At 40.9% G+C, this 24,076-nt stretch overlaps 1 protein-coding gene across 2 annotated transcripts in view; it reads left to right on the forward strand.

Annotated features, from left to right (window-relative positions):
* The window catches only part of LOC130931850 (glutamate receptor ionotropic, NMDA 2B-like), a 419,867-nt gene that overhangs the window by 47,587 nt on the left and 348,204 nt on the right, over positions 1 to 24,076 (forward strand). The window lies entirely within an intron of this gene.

The following is a 24,076-nucleotide window of genomic DNA, read 5'->3' on the forward strand; positions in this document are numbered from 1 at the left end:
AATGGGAATTTTTTTTTTTTCCCCAAATCAACAGAAAATGACTAGATATCAATAGGACGTTTCCCCCAAATGTGCCCGATTGCATTGCTGCTTATGGAGGGTGATGCCATTGACGTCCACGGACGTCCAAACTTCCCATTAATTTCCAATGGCATTTCTTCATGTTTGTTCATTCTATTGATGCCAATGTACTTGGATTCCATTGACGCTTATGTAAGTTAATACCATTGACGTCCATGGACGTCCAAAATTTTTCCCATTCATTTTCAATGGGAATTTTTTTTTTTTTCCCCAAATCAACAGAAAATGACTAGATATCATTAGGACGTGTCCCCCAAATGTCCCCGATTGCATTGCCGCTTATGGGGGGTGATGCCATTGACGTCCATGGACGTCCAAACTTCCCATTCATTTCCAATGTCATTTCTTCATGTTTGTTCATTCTATTGATGCCAATGTACTTGGATTCCATTCACGCTTATGTAAGTTGATACCATTGACGTCCATGGACGTCCAAAATTTTTCCCATTCATTTTCAATGGGATTTTTTTTTTTTTCCCCAAATCAACAGAAAATGACTAGATATCATTAGGACGTGTCCCCCAAATGTCCCCGATTGCATTGCCGCTTATGGAGGGTGATGCCATTGACGTTCATGGACGTCCAAACTTCCCATTCATTTCCAATGGCATTTCTTCATGTTTGTTCATTTTATTGATGCCAATGTACTTGGATTCCATTGACGCTTATGTAAGTTGATACCATTGACGTCCATGGACGTCCAAAATTTTTCCCATTCATTTTCAATGGAATTTTTTTTTTTTTTTCCCAAATCAACAGAAAATGACTAGATATCATTAGGACGTTTCCCCCAAATGTCCCCGATTGCATTGCCGCTTATGGAGGGTGATGCCATTGACGTTCATGGACGTCTAAACTTCCCATTCATTTCCAATGGCATTTCTTCATGTTTGTTCATTTTATTGATGCCAATGTACTTGGATTCCATTGACGCTTATGTAAGTTGATACCATTGACGTCCATGGACGTCCAAAATTTTTCCCATTCATTTTCAATGGGAATTTTTTTTTTTTTCCCAAATCAACAGAAAATGACTAGATATCATTAGGACGTGTCCCCCAAACTTCCCCGATTCCATTAACAATTATGAAAGGTGCCGCCATTGACGTCCATGGACGTCCAATTCTCCCATTCATTTCTAACGGCTTTTACTTTGTTTTTTGCCAATGACTGGCATTATGATCCATTCTATTGATAGACCTGAGTGGGGCTAAGATCTGTATCTCCACAGAGGAAAGACCAAGGTGTGTAATTTCTCCCGAAATTGCAGTTTCTAGTTATTATTACCTTGGTCTTTCCAAAGGAAAGAACAAGGTAATGTTATTGTACAACTTTATTGTTCTTATTATTATTATTCATCTTATTCTCCGCGTTTTTTTGAGCCAACGCACAGCCCAAACCGTAGCACCGATCGGCACCGTTCAAGTATCGGCACGACCGGATTTTTCGCGTGACGATGGGAATTTTTCAAACCGCCACGAAAAATTTTCCGTTCGCCCGTAAACGGCAATTTTCCGGAAAAAAAAAAAAGTTTCAAAATGTATCTAGTCCTACAATTTTTGACCAAATCACATAATTTGGGTATCAAAAATTCCGGGACGGTGAGGGGCATAAAAGTTATATACAGAATTTGGGAAAAAATTACGGTTCCCCAGAAATTTGCCAAAAACTGTCCCATTCATTTCTAATGGGAGAATTTCCCATTCATTTCAATGGGATTTCCAATGGAATTTACATTGCATTGATGCCATTGACGACCATGCATGTCGAATCTATTGATGCCAATGTACTTGGATTCAATTGACTATATGGATGTCGATGCCATTGACGGCCATGGACGTCCAAAATTTTTCCCATTCATTTTCAATGGGGAAAAAACTACATTTCCCCAAATCAACAGAAAATGACCAGATATCAATAGGACCTGTCCCCCAAACTTCCCCAATTCCATTGACGATTATGAAGGGCGCCGCCATTGACTTACATGGACGTCCAAAATTTTTCCCATTCATTTTCAATGGGGAAAAAACTACATTTCTCCAAATCAACAGAAAATGACCAGATATCAATAGGACGTATACCCCAAACGTCCCCAACTCCATTGACGCTTATGGGGGGTGCTGCCATTGACTTCCATGGACGTCCAAAATTTTTCCCATTCATTTTCAATGGGGAAAAAACTAAATTTCTCCAAATCAACAGAAAATGACCAGATATCAATAGGACGTATACCTCAAACGTCCCCAACTCCATTGACGCTTATGGGGGGTGCTGCCATTGACGTCCATGGACGTCCAAAATTTTACCCATTCATTTTCAATGGGAATTTTTTTTTTTCCCCAAATCAACAGAAAATGACTACATATCAATAGGACCTGTCCCCCAAATGTCCCCGATTGCATTGCTGCTTATGGAGGGTGATTCCATTGACGTCCAGGGACGTCCAAACTTCCCATTCATTTCCAATGGCATTTCTTCATGTTTGTTCATTCTTTTGATGCCAATGTACTTGGATTCCATTGACGCTTATGTAAGTTGATACCATTGACGTCCATGGACGTCCAAAATTTTTCCCATTCATTTTCAATGGGAATTTTTTTTTTCCCCCCAAATCAACAGAAAATGACTAGATATCATTAGGACGTGTCCCCCAAATGTCCCCGATTGCATTGCCGCTTATGGAGGGTGATGCCATTGACGTCCAGGGACGTCCAAACTTCCCATTAAATCCCAATGGCATTTCTTCATGTTTGTTCATTCTATTGATGCCAATGTACTTGGATTCCATTGACGCTTATGTAAGTTGATACCATTGACGTCCATGGACGTCCAAAATTTTTCCCATTCATTTTCAATGGGAATTTTTTTTTTTTCCCCCAAATAACAGAAAATGACTAGATATCAATAGGACGTGTCGCCCAAATGTCCCCGATTGCATTGCCTCTTATGGAGGGTGATGCCATTGACGTTCATGGACGTCCAAACTTCCCATTAAATCCCAATGGCATTTCTTCATGTTTGTTCATTCTATTGATGCCAATGTCATGTAAGTTGATACCATTGACGTCCATGGACGTCCAAAAATTTTCCCATTCATTTTCAATGGGAATTTTTTTTTTTTCCCCAAATCAACAGAAAATGACTAGATATCAATAGGACGTGTCCCCCAAATGTCCCCGATTGCATTGCCGCTTATGGAGGGTGATGCCATTGACGTCCACGGACGTCCAAACTTCCCATTCATTTCCAATGGCATTTCTTCATGTTTGTTCATTCTTTTGATGCCAATGTCATGTAAGTTGATACCATTGACGTCCATGGACGTCAAAAATTTTTCCCATTCATTTTCAATGGGAATTTTTTTTTTTCCCCAAATCAACAAAAAATGACCAGATATCAATAGGACGTGTCCCCCAAATGTCCCCGATTGCATTGCCGCTTATGGAGGGTGATGCCATTGACGTCCATGGACGTCCAAAATTTCCATTCATTCCAATGGCATTTCTTCATGTTTGTTCATTCTATTGATGCCAATGTACTTGGATTCCATTGACGCTTATGTAAGTTGATACCATTGACGTCCATGGACGTCCAAAATTTTTCCCATTCATTTTCAATGGGATTTTTTTTTTTTTCCCCAAATCAACAGAAAATGACTGGATATCATTAGGACGTGTCCCCCAAATGTCCCCGATTGCATTGCCGCTTACGGAGGGTGATGCCATTGACGTTCATGGACGTCCAAACTTCCCATTTATTTCCAATGGCATTTCTTCATGTTTGTTCATTCTATTGATGCCAATGTACTTGGATTCCATTGACGCTTATGTAAGTTGATACCATTGACGTCCATGGACGTCCAAAATTTTTCCCATTCATTTTCAATGGGAATTTTTTTTTTTTTCCCCAAATCAACAGAAAATGACTAGATATCAATAGGACCTGTCCCCCAAATGTGCCCGATTGCATTGCTGCTTATGGAGGGTGATGCCATTGACGTCCAGGGACGTCCAAACTTCCCATTCATTTCCAATGGCATTTCTTCATGTTTGTTCATTCTTTTGATGCCAATGTACTTGGATTCCATTGACGCTTATGTAAGTTGATACCATTGACGTCCATGGACGTCCAAAATTTTTCCCATTCATTTTCAATGGGAATTTTTTTTTTTCCCCAAATCAACAGAAAATGACTAGATATCAATAGGACGTTTCCCCCAAATGTGCCCGATTGCATTGCTGCTTATGGAGGGTGATGCCATTGACGTCCAGGGACGTCCAAACTTCCCATTCATTTCCAAATGCATTTCTTCATGTTTGTTCATTCTATTGATGCCAATGTACTTGGATTCCATTGACGCTTATGTAAGGTGATACCATTGACGTCCATGGACGTCCAAAATTTTTCCCATTCATTTTCAATGGGAATTTTTTTTTTTTTCCCAAATCAACAGAAAATGACTAGATATCATTAGGACGTGTCCCCCAAATGTCCCCGATTGCATTGCCCCTTATGGAGGGTGATGCCATTGACGTCCATGGACGTCCAAACTTCCCATTCATTTCCAATGGCATTTCTTCATGTTTGTTCATTTTATTGATGCCAATGTACTTGGATTCCATTGACGCTTATGTAAGTTGATACCACTGACGTCCATGGACGTCCAAAATTTTTCCCATTCATTTTCAATGGGAATTTTTTTTTTTCCCCAAATCAACAGAAAATGACTAAATATCAATAGGACGTTTCCCCCAAATGTGCCCGATTGCATTGCTGCTTATGGAGGGTGATGCCATTGACGTCCACGGACGTCCAAACTTCCCATTAAATCCCAATGGCATTTCTTCATGTTTGTTCATTCTATTGATGCCAATATACTTGGATTCCATTGACGCTTATGTAAGTTGATACCATTGACGTCCATGGACGTCCAAAATTTTTCCCATTCATTTTCAATGGGAATTTTTTTTTTTTTCCCCAAATCAACAGAAAATGACTAGATATCAATAGGACGTTTCCCCCAAATGTGCCCCATTGCATTGCTGCTTATGGAGGGTGATGCCATTGACGTCCACGGACGTCCAAACTTCCCATTAATTTCCAATGGCATTTCTTCATGTTTGTTCATTCTATTGATGCCAATGTACTTGGATTCCATTGACGCTTATGTAAGTTGATACCATTGACGTCCATGGACGTCCAAAATTTTTCCCATTCATTTTCAATGGGAAGTTTTTTTTTTTCCCCAATTCAACAGAAAATGACTAGATATCATTAGGACGTGTCCCCCAAATGTCCCCGATTGCATTGCCGCTTATGGAGGGTGATGCCATTGACGTCCATGGACGTCCAAACTTCCCATTCATTTCCAATGGCATTTCTTCATGTTTGTTCATTCTATTGATGCCAATGTACTTGGATTCCATTGACGCTTATGTAAGTTGATACCATTGACGTACATGGACGTCCAAAATTTTTCCCATTCATTTTCAATGGTAAATTTTTTTTTTCCCCAAATCAACAGAAAATGACTAGATATCATTAGGACGTGTCCCCCAAACTTCCCCGATTCCATTAACAATTATGAAAGGTGCCGCCATTGACGTCCATGGACGTCCAATTCTCCCATTCATTTCTAATGGCTTTTACTTTGTTTTGTGCCAATGACTGGCATTATGATCCATTCTATTGATAGACCTGAGTGGGGCTAAGATCTGTATCTCCACAGAGGAAAGACCAAGGTGTGTAATTTCTCCCGAAATTGCAGTTTCTAGTTATTATTATTATTATTATTCAATAATTCTCCGCGTTTTTTTGAGCCAACGCACAGCCCAAACCGTAGCACCGATCGGCACCGTTGAAGTATCGGCACGACCGGATTTTTCGCGTGACGATGGGAATTTTTCAAACCGCCACGAAAAATTTTCCGTTCGCCCGTAAACGGCAATTTTCCGAAAAATAAAAAAAGTTTCAAAATGTATCTAGTCCTACAATTTTTGACCAAATCACATAATTTGGGCATCAAAAATTCCGGGACGGTGAGGGGCATAAAAGTTGTATACAGAATTTGGCAAAAATTTACGGTTCCCCGGAAATTTGCCAAAAACTTTCCTATTCATTTTGAATGGAAAAAAAACGCGCGCTTCACAGCCCGAACCGTTAGACCGATCGGCACCGTTCAAGTATCGGCACGACCGGAATTTTCGCGTGACACAGGAAACTTTACAAATGGCCCCGAAAATTTTTCCGTTCGTCCGTAAACGGCAATTTTCCGTGAAAAAAAAAAAAGTTTCAAAATGTATCTAGTCCTACAATTTTTGACCAAATCACATAATTTGGGCATCAAAAATTCCGGGACGGTGAGGGGCATAAAAGTTGTATACAGAATTTGGAAAAAAATTACGCTTCCTCGGAAATTTGCCAAAAACTATCCCATTCATTTCGAATGGGAAAAGTCCCATTCACTTCCAATGGGATTTCCAATGGAATTTACATTGCATTGATGCCATTGACGGCCATGCATGTCGAATCTACTGATGCCAATGTACTTGGATTCAACTGACTATATAGATGTCGATGCCATTGACTGCCATGGACGTCCAAAATTTTTCCCATTCATTTTCAATGGGGAAAAAACAAAATTACCCCAAATCAACAGAAAATGACCAGATATCAATAGGACGTGTCCCCCAAACTTCCCCAATTCCATTGACGCTTATGAAGGGTGCCGCCATTGACTTACATGGACGTCCAAAATTTTTCCCATTCATTTTCAATGGGGAAAAAACTAAATTTCTCCAAATCAACAGAAAATGACCAGATATCAATAGGACGTATATCCCAAACGTCCCCAATTCCATTTACGCTTATGGGGGGTGCTGCCATTGACGTCCATGGACGTCCAAAATTTTACCCATTCATTTTCAATGGGAAATTTTTTTTTTTCCCCAAATCAACAGAAAATGACTAGATATCAATAGGACCTGTCCCCCAAATGTCCCCGATTGCATTGCTACTTATGGAGGGTGATGCCATTGACGTCCAGGGACGTCCAAACTTCCCATTCATTTCCAATGGCATTTCTTCATGTTTGTTCATTCTTTTGATGCCAATGTACTTGGATTCCATTGACGGTTATGTAAGTTGATACCATTGACGTCCATGGACGTCCAAAATTTTTCCCATTCATTTTCAATGGGAATTTTTTTTTTTTCCCCAAATCAACAGAAAATGACTAGATATCATTAGGACGTGTCCCCCAAATGTCCCCGATTGCATTACCGCTTATGGGGGGTGATGCCATTGACGTCCATGGACGTCCAAACTTCCCAATCATTTCCAAAGCCATTTCTTCATGTTTGTTCATTTTATTGATGCCAATGTACTTGGATTCCATTGACGCTTATGTAAGTTGATACCATTGACGTCCATGGACGTCCAAAATTTTTCCCATTCATTTTCAATGGGATTTTTTTTTTTTTTTCCCAAATCAACAGAAAATGACTAGATATCATTAGGACGTTTCCCCCAAATGTCCCCGATTGCATTGCCGCTTATGGAGGGTGATGCCATTGACGTTCATGGACGTCTAAACTTCCCATTCATTTCCAATGGCATTTCTTCATGTTTGTTCATTTTATTCATGCCAATGTACTTGGATTCCATTGACGCTTATGTAAGTTGATACCATTGACGTCCATGGACGTCCAAAATTTTTCCCATTCATTTTCAATGGGAAATTTTTTTTTTTCCCCAAATCAACAGAAAATGACTAGATATCAATAGGACCTGTCCCCCAAATGTCCCCGATTGCATTGCTGCTTATGGAGGGTGATGCCATTGACGTCCAGGGACGTCCAAACTTCCCATTCATTTCCAATGGCATTTCTTCATGTTTGTTCATTCTTTTGATGCCAATGTACTTGGATTCCATTGACGCTTATGTAAGTTGATACCATTGACGTCCATGGACGTCCAAAATTTTTCCCATTCATTTTCAATGGGAATTTTTTTTTTTCCCCCCAAATCAACAGAAAATGACTAGATATCAATAGGACGTTTCCCCCAAATGTGCCCGATTGCATTGCTGCTTATGGAGGGTGATGCCATTGACGTCCACGGACGTCCAAACTTCCCATTAATTTCCAATGGCATTTCTTCATGTTTGTTCATTCTATTGATGCCAATGTACTTGGATTCCATTGACGCTTATGTAAGTTGATACCATTGACGTCCATGGACGTCCAAAATTTTTCCCATTCATTTTCAATGGGAATTTTTTTATTTTCCCCAAATCAACAGAAAATGACTAGATATCATTAGGACGTGTCCCCCAAATGTCCCCGATTGCATTGCCGCTTATGGGGGGTGATGCCATTGACGTCCATGGACGTCCAAACTTCCCATTCATTTCCAATGGCATTTCTTCATGTTTGTTCATTTTATTGATGCCAATGTACTTGGATTCCATTGACGCTTATGTAAGTTGATACCATTGACGTCCATGGACGTCCAAAATTTTTCCCATTCATTTTCAATGGGAATTTTTTTTTTTTTCCAAAATCAACAGAAAATGACTAGATATCAATAGGACATGTCCCCCAAACTTCCCCGATTCCATTAACAATTATGGAGGGTGCTGCCATTGACGGACATGGACGTCCAATTCTCCCAATCTTTTCTAATGGCTTTAACTTTGTTTAGTGCCAATGACTGGCATTATGGTCCATTCTATTGATAGACCTGAGTGGGGCTAAGATTTGTATCTCCACAGAGGAAAGACCAAGGTGTGTAATTTCTCCCGAAATTGCAGTTTCTAGTTATTATTATTATTATTCAATAATTCTCCGCGTTTTTTTGAGCCAACGCACAGCCCAAACCGTAGCACCGATCGGCACCGTTGAAGTATCGGCACGACCGGATTTTTCGCGTGACGATGGGAATTTTTCAAACCGCCACGAAAAATTTTCCGTTCGCCCGTAAACGGCAATTTTCCGAAAAAAAAAAAAAGTTTCAAAATGTATCTAGTCCTACAATTTTTGACCAAATCACATAATTTGGGTATCAAAAATTCCGGGACATTGAGGGGCATTAAAGTTGTATACAGAATTTGGCAAAAATTTACGGTTCCCTGGAAATTTGCCAAAAACTTTCCTATTCATTTTGAATGGAAAAAAAACACGCGCTTCACAGCCCGAACCGTTAGACCGATCGGCACCGTTCAAGTATCGGCACGACCGGAATTTTCGCGTGACACAGGAAACTTTACAAATGGCCCGGAAAATTTTTCCGTTCGTCCGTAAACGGCAATTTTCCGTGAAAAAAAAAAAAGTTTCAAAATGTATCTAGTCCTACAATTTTTGACCAAATCACATAATTTGGGCATCAAAAATTCCGGGACGGTGAGGGGCTTAAAAGTTGTATACAGAATTTGGAAAAAAATTACGCTTCCTCGGAAATTTGCCAAAAACTATCCCATTCATTTCGAATGGGAAAAGTTCCCATTCACTTCCAATGGGATTTCCAATGGAATTTACATTGCATTGATGCCATTGACGGCCATGCATGTCGAATCTACTGATGCCAATGTACTTGGATTCAATTGACTATATGGATGTCGATGCCATTGACGGCCATGGACGTCCAAAATTTTTCCCATTCATTTTCAATGGGGAAAAAACAAAATTTCCCCAAATCGACAGAAAATGACCAGATATCAATAGGACGTGTCCCCCAAACTTCCCCAATTCCATTGACGCTTATGAAGGGCGCCGCCATTGACTTCCATGGACGTCCAAAATTTTTCCCATTCATTTTCAATGGGGAAAAAACTAAATTTCTCCAACTTAACAGAAAATGACCAGATATCAATAGGACGTATACCCCAAACGTCCCCAACTCCATTGACGCTTATGAAGGGTGCTGCCATTGACGTCCATGGACGTCCAAAATTTTTCCCATTCATTTTCAATGGGAAATTTTTTTTTTCCCCCAAATCAACAGAAAATGACTAGATATCAATAGGACGTGTCCCCCAAATGTCCCCGATTGCATTGCCTCTTATGGAGGGTGATGCCATTGACATTCATGGACGTCCAAACTTCCCATTCATTTCCAATGGCATTTCTTCATGTTTGTTCATTCTATTGATGCCAATGTACTTGGATTCCATTGACGCTTATGTAAATTGATACCATTGACGTCCATGGACGTCCAAAATTTTTCCCATTCATTTTCAATGGGAATTTTTTTTTTCCCCCAAATCAACAGAAAATGACTAGATATCATTAGGATGTGTCCCCCAAATGTCCCCGATTGGATTGCTGCTTATGGAGGGTGATGCCATTGACGTCCATGGACGTCCAAACTTCCCATTTATTTTCAATGGCATTTCTTCATGTTTGTTCATTCTATTGATGCCAATGTACTTGGATTTCATTGACGCTTATGTAAGTTGATACCATTGACGTCCATGGACGTCCAAAATTTTTCCCATTCATTTTCAATGGGAATTTTTTTTTTTTCCCCAAATCAACAGAAAATGACTAGATATCATTAGGACGTGTCCCCCAAATGTCCCCGATTGCATTGCCGCTTATGGAGGGTGATGCCATTGACGTTCATGGACGTCCAAACTTCCCATTAAATCTCAATGGCATTTCTTCATGTTTGTTCATTCTATTGATGCCAATGTACTTGGATTCCATTGACGCTTATGTAAGTTGATACCATTGACGTCCATGGACGTCCAAAATTTTTCCCATTCATTTTCAATGGGAATTTTTTTTTTTCCCCAAATCAACAAAAAATGACCAGATATCAATGGGACGTGTCCCCCAAACTTCTCCAATTCCATTGACGCTTATGAAGGGTGCCGCCATTGACGGCCATGGACGTCCAATTCTCCCAATCCTTTCTAATGGCTTTTACTTTGTTTAGTGCCATTGACTGGCATTATGATCCATTCTATTGACCTGACCTGAGTGGGGCTAAGATCTGTATCTCCACAGAGGAAAGACCAAGGTGTGTAATTTCTCCCGAAATTGCAGTTTCTAGTTACCTTGGTCTTTCCAAGGGAAAGAACAAGGTTATGTTGTTGTACAACTTTATTGTACTTCTTTATTTTTTATTTCTTTATTATTATTATTCAATAATTGTTGACGTTTTTTTCGGCGCGCCGTGCAGCCCGAACCGTACCTCCGATCGGTACCGTTCAAGTATCGGCACGACCGGAATTTTCGCGCGACGATGGGAATTTTTCAAACGGCCCCGAAAAATTTTCCGTTCGCCCGTAAACGGCAATTTTCCGGAAAAAAAAAAAAGTTTCAAAATGTATCTAGTCCTACAATTTTTGACCAAATCGCATAATTTGGTCATCAAAAATTCCGGGACATTGAGGGGCATAAAAGTTGTATACAGAATTTGGCAAAAATTTACGGTTCCCCGGAAATTTGCCAAAAACTTTCCTATTCATTTTGAATGGAAAAAAAACGCGCGCTTCACAGCCCGAACCGTGAGACCGATCGGCACCGTTCAAGTATCGGCACGACCGGAATTTTCGCGTGACACAGGAAACTTTACAAATGGCCCCGAAAATTTTTCCGTTCGTCCGTAAACGGCAATTTTCCGTGAAAAAAAAAAAAGTTTCAAAATGTATCTAGTCCTACAATTTTTGACCAAATCACATAATTTGGCCATCAAAAATTCCGGGACGGTGAGGGGCATAAAAGTTGTATACAGAATTTGGAAAAAAATTACGCTTCCTCGGAAATTTGCCAAAAACTATCCCATTCATTTCGAATGGGAAAAGTTCCCATTCACTTCCAATGGGATTTCCAATGGAATTTACATTGCATTGATGCCATTGACGGCCATGCATGTCGAATCTACTGATGCCAATGTACTTGGATTCAATTGACTATATGGATGTCGATGCCATTGACGGCCATGGACGTCCAAAATTTTTCCCATTCATTTTCAAAGGGGAAAAAACAAAATTTCCCCAAATCAACAGAAAATGGCCAGATATCAATAGGACGTGTCCCCCAAACGTCCCCAACTCCATTGACGCTTATGGGGGGTGCTGCCATTGACTTCCATGGACGTCCAAAATTTTTCCCATTCATTTTCAATGGGGAAAAAACTAAATTTCTCCAAATCAACAGAAAATGACCAGATATCAATAGGACGTATACCTCAAACGTCCCCAACTCCATTGACGCTTATGGGGGGTGCTGCCATTGACGTCCATGGACGTCCAAAAATTTTCCCATTCATTTTCAATGGGAATTTTTTTTTTTTCCCCAAATCAACAGAAAATGACTAGATATCAATAGGACGTGTCCCCCAAATGTCCCCAATTGCATTGCTGCTTATGGAGGGTGATGCCATTGACGTCCACGGACGTCCAAACTTCCCATTTATTCCAATGGCATTTCTTCATGTTTGTTCATTCTATTGATGCCAATGTACTTAGATTCCATTGACGCTTATGTAAGTTGATACCATTGACGTCCATAGACGTCCAAAATTTTTCCCATTCATTTTCAATGGGAAATTTTTTTTTTTCCCCAAATCAACAGAAAATGACTAGATATCATTAGGACGTGTCCCCCAAATGTCCCCGATTGCATTGCCGCTTATGGAGGGTGATGCCATTGACGTTCATGGACGTCCAAACTTCCCATTAAATCCCAATGGCATTTCTTCATGTTTGTTCATTCTATTGATGCCAATGTACTTGGATTCCATTGACGCTTATGTAAGTTGATACCATTGACGTCCATGGACGTCCAAAATTTTTCCCATTCATTTTCAATGGGAATTTTTTTTTTTTCCCCAAATCAACAGAAAATGACTAGATATCAATAGGACGTGTCCCCCATATGTCCCCGATTGCATTGCTGCTTATGGAGGGTGATGCCATTGACGTCCACGGACGTCCAAACTTCCCATTAATTTCCAATGGCGTTTCTTCATGTTTGTTCATTCTATTGATGCCAATGTACTTGGATTCCATTGACGCTTATGTAAGTTGATACCATTGACGTCCATGGACGTCCAAAATTTTTCCCATTCATTTTCAATGGGAATTTTTTTTTTTTCCCCAAATCAACAGAAAATGACTAGATATCATTAGGAAGTGTCCCCCAAATGTCCCCGATTGCATTGCCGCTTATGGAGGGTGATGCCATTGACGTCCATGGACGTCCGATTCTCCCATTCATTTCTAATGGCTTTTACTTTGTTTAGTGCCATTGACTGGCATTATGGTCCATTCTATTGATAGACCTGAGTGGGGCTAAGATCTGTATCTCCACAGAGGAAAGACCAAGGTGTGTAATTTCTCCCGAAATTGCAGTTTCTAGTTATTATTATTATTCAATAATTCTCCGCGTTTTTTTGAGCCAACGCACAGCCCAAACCGTAGCACCGATCGGCACCGTTGAAGTATCGGCACGACCGGATTTTTCGCGTGACGATGGGAATTTTTCAAACCGCCACGAAAAATTTTCCGTTCGCCCGTAAACGGCAATTTTCCGAAAAATAAAAAAAGTTTCAAAATGTATCTAGTCCTACAATTTTTGACCAAATCACATAATTTGGGTATCAAAAATTCCGGGACGGTGAGGGGCATAAAAGTTGTATACAGAATTTGGCAAAAATTTACGGTTCCCCGGAAATTTGCCAAAAACTTTCCTATTCATTTTGAATGGAAAAAAAACGCGCGCTTCACAGCCCGAACCGTTAGACCGATCGGCACCGTTCAAGTATCGGCACGACCGGAATTTTCGCGTGACACTGGAAACTTTACAAATGGCCCCGAAAATTTTTCCATTCGTCCGTAAACGGCAATTTTCCGTGAAAAAAAAAAAAGTTTCAAAATGTATCTAGTCCTACAATTTTTGACCAAATCACATAATTTGGGCATCAAAAATTCCGGGACGGTGAGGGGCATAAAAGTTGTATACAGAATTTGGAAAAAAATTACGCTTCCTCGGAAATTTGCCAAAAACTATCCCATTCATTTCGAATGGGAAAAGTCCCATTCACTTCCAATGGGATTTCCAATGGAATTTACATTGCATTGATGCCATTGACGGCCATGCATGTCGAATCTACTGATGCCAATGTACTTGGATTCAATTGACTATATGGATGTCGATGCCATTGACTGCCACGGACGTCCAAAATTTTTCCCATTCATTTTCAATGGGGAAAAAACAAAATTTCCCCAAATAAACAGAAAATGGCCAGATATCAATAGGACGTGTCCCCCAAACTTCCCCAATTCCATTGACGCTTATGGGGGGTGCTGCCATTGACTTCCATGGACGTCCAAAATTTTCCCCATTCATTTTCAATGGGGAAAAAACTAAATTTCTCCAAATCGACAGAAAATGACCAGATATCAATAGGACGTATACCCCAAACGTCCCCAACTCCATTGACGCTTATGGGGGGTGCTGCCATTGACGTCCATGGACGTCCAAAATTTTTCCCATTCATTTTCAATGGGAATTTTTTTTTTTTCCCCAAATCAACAAAAAATGACCAGATATCAATAGGACGTGTACCCCAAATGTCCCCGATTGTATTGCTGCTTATGGAGGGTGATGCCATTGACGTCCATGGACGTCCAAACTTCCCATTAATTTCTAATGGCATTTCTTCATGTTTGTTCATTCTATTGATGCCAATGTACTTGGTATCCATTGACGCTTATGTAAGTTGATACCATTGACGTCCATGGACGTCCAAAATTTTTCCCATTCATTTTCAATGGGAATTTTTTGTATTTCCCCAAATCAACAAAAAATGACCAGATATCAATAGGACGTGTCCCCCAAATGTCCCCGATTGTATTGCTGCTTATGGAGGGTGATGCCATTGACGTCCATGGACGTCCAAACTTCACCATTAATTTCTAATGGCATTTCTTCATGTTTGTTCATTCTATTGATGCCAATGTACTTGGTATCCATTGACGCTTATGTAAGTTGATACCATTGACGTCCATGGACGTCCAAAATTTTTCCCATTCATTTTCAATGGGAATTTTTTTTTTTTCCCAAATCAACAAAAAATGACCAGATATCAATAGGACGTGTACCCCAAATGTCCCCAATTACAATGATGCTTATGGAGGGTGCTGCCATTGACGGCCATGGACGTCCAACTCTCCCAATCTTTTCTAATGGCATTTCTTCATGTTTGTTCATTCTATTGATGCCAATGTACTTGGTATCCATTGACGCTTATGTAAGTTGATACCATTGACGTCCATGGACGTCCAAAATTTTTCCCATTCATTTTCAATGGGAATTTTTTTTTTTTTTCCCAAATCAACAAAAAATGACCATATATCAATAGGACGTGTACCCCAAATGTCCCCGATTGTATTGCTGCTTATGGAGGGTGATGCCATTGACGTCTATGGACGTCCAAACTTCCCATTAATTTCTAATGGCATTTCTTCATGTTTGTTCATTCTATTGATGCCAATGTACTTGGTATCCATTGACGCTTATGTAAGTTGATACAATTGACGTCCATGGACGTCCAAAATTTTTCCCATTCATTTTAAATGGGAATTTTTTTTTTTTCCCCAAATCAACAAAAAATGACCAGATATCAATAGGACGTGTCCCCCAAATGTCCCCGATTGTATTGCTGCTTATGGAGGGTGATGCCATTGACGTCCATGGACGTCCAAACTTCCCATTCATTTCTAATGGCATTTCTTCATGTTTGTTCATTCTATTGATGCCAATGTACTTGGTATCCATTGACGCTTATGTAAGTTGATACTATTGACGTCCATGGACGTCCAAAATTTTTCCCATTCATTTTCAATGGGAATTTTTTTTTTTTGCCCAAATCAACAAAAAATGACCAGATATCAATAGGACGTGTACCCCAAATGTCCCCAATTACAATGATGCTTATGGAGGGTGCTGCCATTGACGGCCATGGACGTCCAACTCTCCCAATATTTTCTAATAGCTTTTACTTTGTTTAGTGCCATTGACTGGCATTATGGTCCATTCTATTGATAGACCTGAGTGGGGCTAAGATTTGTATCTCCACAGAGGAAAGACCAAGGTGTAATTTCTCCCGAAATTGCAGTTTCTAGTTATAATTACCTTGGTCTTTCCTATGGAAAGAACAAGGTATTGTTATTCTGCAACTTTATTCGCCTTATTATTATTATTTATTATATCTTCATCTTATTCTCCGCGTTTTTTCGGCGCGCCGCGCAGCCCGAACCATACCACCGATCGGCACCGTTGAAGTATCGGCACGACCGGATTTTTCGCGCGACGCAGGGACTTTTTCAAAATCCCCCGAAAAATTTTCCGTTCGCCCGTAAACGGCAATTTTCCGGAAAAAAAAAAAAGTTAAAAAATGTATCTAGTCCTACAATTTTTGACCAAATCACATAATTTGGGTATCAAAAATTCCGGGACGATGAGGGGCATAAAAGTTGTATACAGAATTTGGCAAAAATTTACGGTTCCCCGAAAATTTGCCAAAAACTTTCCTATTCATTTTGAATGAAAAAAAACACACGCTGCACAGCCCGAACCGTTTGACCGATCGGCACCGTTCGAATATCGGCACGACCGGAATTTTCGCGCAACGATGGGAATTTTTCAAACGGACCCGAAAAATTTTCCCTTCGCCCGTAAACGGCAATTTTCCGGAAAAAAAAAAAAAGTTTCAAAATGTATCTAGTCCTACAATTTTTGACCAAATCACACAATTTGGGCATCAAAAATTCCGGGACGGTGAGGGGCATAAAAGTTGTATACAGAATTTGGAAAAAAATTACGCTTCCTCGGAAATTTGCCAAAAACTATCCCATTCATTTCGAATGGGAAAAGTCCCATTCACTTCCAATGGGATTTCCAATGGAATTTACATTGCATTGATGCCATTGACGGCCATGCATGTCGAATCTACTGATGCCAATGTACTTGGATTCAATTGACTATATGGATGTCGATGCCATTGACTGCCATGGACGTCCAAAATTTTTCCCATTCATTTTCAATGGGGAAAAAACAAAATGACCCCAAATCAACAGAAAATGACCAGATATCAATAGGACGTGTCCCCCAAACTTCCCCAATTCCATTGACGCTTATGAAGGGTGCCGCCATTGACTTACATGGACGTCCAAAATTTTTCCCATTCATTTTCAATGGGGAAAAAACTAAATTTCTCCAAATCAACAGAAAATGACCAGATATCAATAGGACGTATATCCCAAACGTCCCCAATTCCATTGACGCTTATGGGGGGTGCTGCCATTGACGTCCATGGACGTCCAAAATTTTACCCATTCATTTTATATGGGAATTTTTTTTTTTTTCCCCAAATCAACAGAAAATGACTAGATATCAATAGGACGTGTCCCCCATATGTCCCCGATTGCATTGCTGCTTATGGAGGGTGATGCCATTGACGTCCACGGACGTCCAAACTTCCCATTAATTTCCAATGGCGTTTCTTCATGTTTGTTCATTCTATTGATGCCAATGTACTTGGGTTCCATTGACGCTTATGTAAGTTGATACCATTGACGTCCATGGACGTCCAAAATTTTTCCCATTCATTTTCAATGGGAATTTTTTTTTTTTCCCCAAATCAACAGAAAATGACTAGACATCATTAGGACGTGTCCCCCAAATGTCCCCGATCGCATTGCCGCTTATGGAGGATGATGCCATTGACGGCCACGGACGTCCAAACTTCCCATTAATTTCCAATGGCATTTCTTCATGTTTGTTCATTCTATTGATGCCAATGTACTTGGTATCCATTGACGCTTATTTAAGTTGATACCATTGACGTCCATGGACGTCCAAATTTCCCATTCATTTCTAATGGCATTTAATTATGTTTTTTCATTTTATTGATGCCAATGTACTTGGATTCCATTGACGCCTATGTAAGTTGATACCATTGACGTCCATGGACGTCCAAAATTTTTCCCATTCATTTTCAATGGGAATTTATGGGACGTCGGCGTCATCCGCACGTTGGACTTCGTCGACTGGACGTCGGCGTCATCCGCATGTTGGACGTCGGCGACGTTTGCTAGTTGGACGTCATCACCGTCCGCTCATTGGACGTCGGCGCCGTCCGCTCGTTGGAAGTCGGCGCCGTCTTTATGTTGGATGTCGGCAGCGTCAGCACTTTGGACGTCGGCAGCGACAGCAATTAGGACGTCGGTGACGTCCGCTCGTTGGACGTCGCCAAACTTTGGACGTCGGCGTCGTCCACTCTTTTGACATCGTCACCATCCGCTCGTTGGACGTAAGACGGCGCATTCTGCACTTTTGACGTTTGCTTGTTGAACGTCGTCATTGTCCCACGTTGGACGTCGGCACCGTCCGCTCGATGGACGTCGGCAGCGTCAGCACTTTGGACGTCGGTGACGTCCGCTCGTTGGACGGCGCATTCTGCACTTTTGACGTTTGCTTGTTGAACGTCGTCACTGTTCCACGTGAGATGTCGGCACCGTCCTCTCGATGGACGTCGGCGTCATCTGCTCTTTTGACGTCTTGGACGTTGGTGACGTCCGCTCGTTGGACGTCGCCAAACTTTGGACGTCGGCGTCGTCCACTCTTTTGACATCGTCACCATCCGCTCGTTGGACGTAAGACGGCGCATTCTGCACTTTTAACGTTTGCTTGTTGAACGTCGTCATTGTCCCACGTTGGACGTCGGCACCGTCCGCTTGATGGACGTCGGCAGCGTCAGCACTTTGGAAGTCGGTGATGTCCGCTCGTTGGACGGCGCATTCTGCACTTTGGACGTCGGTGACGTCCGCTCGTTAGACGGCGCATTCTGCACTTTTGACGTTTGCTTGTTGAACGTCGTCACTGTTCCACGTGAGATGTCGGCACCGTGCGCTCGATGGACGTCGGCGTCATCTGCTCTTTTGAGGTCTTGGACGTCGGTGACGTCCGCTCGTTGGACATCGTATTCTGCACTTTTGACTTTTGCTTGTTGAATGTTGTCACTGTCCCACATGGGATGTCGGCGTCATCTGCTCTTTTGACGTCGATGACGTCGGCCTCTCACGCTAACTTTTGACGTCGGCGCCGTTTGCTCGTTGGACGTCGTCACCATCCGTTTGTTGATCGTCGGGGACGTCGGCGTCATTGACGTCTTGGACATCGCATTCTGCACTTTTGACGTTTGCTTGTTGAACGGTGTCACTGTCCCACGTGGGATGTCGGCATCATCTGCTCTTTTGACGTCGGTGACGTCAGCCTCTCGCGCTAACTTTTGACGTCGGCGCCGTTTGCTCGTTGGACGTCGTCACCATCCGTTCGTTGATCGTCGGCGCCGTCCTCTCGATGGACGTTGGCGTCATCCGCTCTTTTGACGTCGGCGACGTCCAATCCACTCTGAGGTATACGCATAAAGTAGGAAACTGACCGGGGATCGAACCACCATCCTCTCGTACCAAGGTCAGCGATATTAACACTGAGCTATCCATCTGCTAAATGCAGTGTTGTGTGATATGTATATAAAGTTATCATGTATGTGATACAGGCATTGACAAAAGCTAACTTGGTATTGACAGAGGTTCGACCCTACGACCTCCCGCATCAAAGTCATTTTCAATTGGAATTTTTTTTTTTCCAAAAATCAAAAGAAAATGACTAGATATCAATAGGACGTGTCCCCCAAACTTCCCCAATTCCATTTACACTTATGGAGGGTGATGCCATTGACGTCCATGGACGTCCAAATTTCCCATTTATTTTTAATTATGTTTTTTCATTCTATTGATGCCAATGTACTTGGATTCCATTGTAAGTTGATACCATTGACGTCAATGGACGTCCAAAATTTTTCCCATTCATTTTCAATGGGAATTTTTTCCCCCCCCAAATCAACAAAAAAACGACCTGATATCAAAAGGACGTGTCCCCCAAACTAGTCCAATTCCATTGACGCTTATGAAGGGCGCCGCCATTGACGGCCATGTACGTCCAAATTTCCCATTCATTTCTAATGCCATTTAATTATGTTTTTTCATTCTATTGATGCAAATGTACTTGGATTCTATTGACGCTTATGTAAGTTGATACCATTGACGTCCATGGACGTCCAAAATTTTTCCCATTCATTTTCAATGGGAATTTTTTTTTTTTCCCCAAATCAACAGAAAATGACTAGATATCAATAGGACGTGTCCCCCAAATGTCCCCGATTGCATTGCTGCTTATGGAGGGTGATGCCATTGACGTTCATGGACGTCCAAACTTCCCATTCATTTCCAATGGCATTTCTTCATGTTTGTTCATTCTATTGATGCCAATGTACTTGGATTCCATTGACACTTATGTAAGTTGATACCATTGACGTCCATGGACGTCCAAAATTTTTCCCATTCATTTTCAATGGGAATTTTTTTTCCCCCCCAAATCAACAAAAAATGACTACATATCATTAGGACGTGTCCCCCAAATGTCCCCGATTGCATTGACGCTTATGGAGGGTGCTGCCATTGACGGACATGGACGTCCAATTCTCCCAATCTTTTCTCATGGCTTTTACTTTGTTTAGTGCCATTGACTGGCATTATGGTCCATTCTATTGATAGACCTGAGTGGGGCTAAGATCTGTATCTCCACAGAGGAAAGACCAAGGTGTGTAATTTCTCCCGAAATTGCAGTTTCTAGTTATTATTACCTTGGTCTTTCCAAGGGAAAGAACAAGGTTATGTTGTTGTACAACTTTATTGTACTTTTTTTTATTTATTACCTTGGTCTTTCTGAAAGAAAGAACAAGGTATTGTTATTGTGCAACTTTATTACCTTGGTCTTTCTGAAGGAAAGAACAAGGTTATGTTGTTGTGCAACTTTATTACCTTGGTCTTTCTGAAAGAAAGAACAAGGTATTGTTATTGTGCAACTTTATTATTATTACCTTGGTCTTTCTGAAAGAAAGAACAAGGTATTGTTATTGTGCAACTTTATTGTACTTATTATTTATTCATCTTATTCTCCGCGTTTTTTTGAGCCAACGCACAGCCCAAACCGTAGCACCGATCGGCACAGTTCAAGTATCGGCACGACCGGAATTTTCGCGTGACGATGGGAATTTTTCAAACCGCCACGAAAAATTTTCCGTTCGCCCGTAAACGGCAATTTTCCGAAAAATAAAAAAAGTTTCAAAATGTATCTAGTCCTACAATTTTTGACCAAATCACATAATTTGGGCATCAAAAATTCCGGGACGGTGAGGGGCATAAAAGTTGTATACAGAATTTGGCAAAAATTTACGGTTCCCCGGAAATTTGCCAAAAACTTTCCTATTCATTTTGAATGGAAAAAAAACGCGCGCTTCACAGCCCGAACCGTTAGACCGATCGGCACCGTTCAAGTATCGGCACGACCGGAATTTTCGCGTGACACAGGAAACTTTACAAATGGCCCCGAAAATTTTTCCGTTCGTCCGTAAACGGCAATTTTCCGTGAAAAAAAAAAAAGTTTCAAAATGTATCTAGTCCTACAATTTTTGACCAAATCACATAATTTGGGCATCAAAAATTCCGGGACGGTGAGGGGCATAAAAGTTGTATACAGAATTTGGAAAAAAATTACGCTTCCTCGGAAATTTGCCAAAAACTATCCCATTCATTTCGAATGGGAAAAGTCCCATTCACTTCCAATGGGATTTCCAATGGAATTTACATTGCATTGATGCCATTGACGGCCATGCATGTCGAATCTACTGATGCCAATGTACTTGGATTCAATTGACTATATGGATGTCGATGCCATTGTCTGCCATGGACGTCCAAAATTTTTCCCATTCATTTTCAATGGGGAAAAAACAAAATTACCCCAAATCAACAGAAAATGACCAGATATCAATAGGACGTGTCCCCCAAACTTCCCCAATTCCATTGACGCTTATGAAGGGTGCCGCCATTGACTTACATGGACGTCCAAAATTTTTCCCATTCATTTTCAATGGGGAAAAAACTACATTTCTCCAAATCAACAGAAAATGACCAGATATCAATAGGACGTATATCCCAAACGTCCCCAATTCCATTGACGCTTATGGGGGGTGCTGCCATTGACGTCCATGGACGTCCAAAATTTTACCCATTCATTTTCAATGGGAAATTTTTTTTTTTCCCCAAATCAACAGAAAATGACTAGATATCAATAGGACCTGTCCCCCAAATGTCCCCGATTGCATTGCTGCTTATGGAGGGTGATGCCATTGACGTCCAGGGACGTCCAAACTTCCCATTCATTTCCAATGCCATTTCTTCATGTTTGTTCATTCTTTTGATGCCAATGTACTTGGGTTCCATTGACGCTTATGTAAGTTTATACCATTGACGTCCATGGACGTCCAAAATTTTTCCCATTCATTTTCAATGGGAATTTTTTTTTTTTCCCCCAAATCAACAGAAAATGACTAGATATCAATAGGACGTTTCCCCCAAATGTGCCCGATTGCATTGCTGCTTATGGAGGGTGATGCCATTGACGTCCACGGACGTCCAAACTTCCCATTCATTTCCAATGGCATTTCTTCATGTTTGTTCATTCTATTGATGCCAATGTACTTGGATTCCATTGACGCTTATGTAAGTTGATACCATTGACGTCCATGGACGTCCAAAATTTTTCCCATTCATTTTCAATGGGAATTTTTTTTTTTTCCCCAAATCAACAGAAAATGACTAGATATCATTAGGACGTGTCCCCCAAATGTCCCCGATTGCATTGCCGCTTATGGGGGGTGATGCCATTGACGTCCATGGACGTCCAAACTTCCCATTAAATACCAATGGCATTTCTTCATGTTTGTTCATTCTTTTGATGCCAATGTACTTGGATTCCATTGACGCTTATGTAAGTTTATACCATTGACGTCCATGGACGTCCAAAATTTTTCCCATTCATTTTCAATGGGAATTTTTTTTTTTTCCCCAAATCAACAGAAAATGACTAGATATCAATAGGACGTTTCCCCCAAATGTGCCCGATTGCATTGCTGCTTATGGAGGGTGATGCCATTGACGTCCACGGACGTCCAAACTTCCCATTCATTTCCAATGGCATTTCTTCATGTTTGTTCATTCTATTGATGCCAATGTACTTGGATTCCATTGACGCTTATGTAAGTTGATACCATTGACGTCCATGGACGTCCAAAATTTTTCCCATTCATTTTCAATGGGAATTTTTTTTTTTTTCCCCAAATCAACAGAAAATGACTAGATATCATTAGGACGTGTCCCCCAAATGTCCCCGATTGCATTGCCGCTTATGGGGGGTGATGCCATTGACGTCCATGGACGTCCAAACTTCCCATTCATTTCCAAAGGCATTTCTTCATGTTTGTTCATTCTTTTGATGCCAATGTACTTGGATTCCATTCACGCTTATGTAAGTTTATACCATTGACGTCCATGGACGTCCAAAATTTTTCCCATTCATTTTCAATGGGAATTTTTTTTTTTTCCCCAAATCAACAGAAAATGACTAGATATCAATAGGACGTTTCCCCCAAATGTGCCCGATTGCATTGCTGCTTATGGAGGGTGATGCCATTGACGTCCACGGACGTCCAAACTTCCCATTCATTTCCAATGGCATTTCTTCATGTTTGTTCATTCTATTGATGCCAATGTACTTGGATTCCATTGACGCTTATGTAAGTTGATACCATTGACGTCCATGGACGTCCAAAATTTTTCCCATTCATTTTCAATGGGAATTTTTTTTTTTTTCCCCAAATCAACAGAAAATGACTAGATATCAATAGGACGTTTCCCCCAAATGTGCCCGATTGCATTGCTGCTTATGGAGGGTGATGCCATTGACGTCCACGGACGTCCAAACTTCCCATTCATTTCCAATGGCATTTCTTCATGTTTGTTCATTTTATTGATGCCAATGTACTTGGATTCCATTGACGCTTATGTAAGTTGATACCATTG

Source organism: Corythoichthys intestinalis, chromosome 16, assembly GCF_030265065.1.
Source record: "Corythoichthys intestinalis isolate RoL2023-P3 chromosome 16, ASM3026506v1, whole genome shotgun sequence".
Classification (NCBI taxonomy): Eukaryota; Metazoa; Chordata; class Actinopteri; order Syngnathiformes; family Syngnathidae; genus Corythoichthys; species Corythoichthys intestinalis.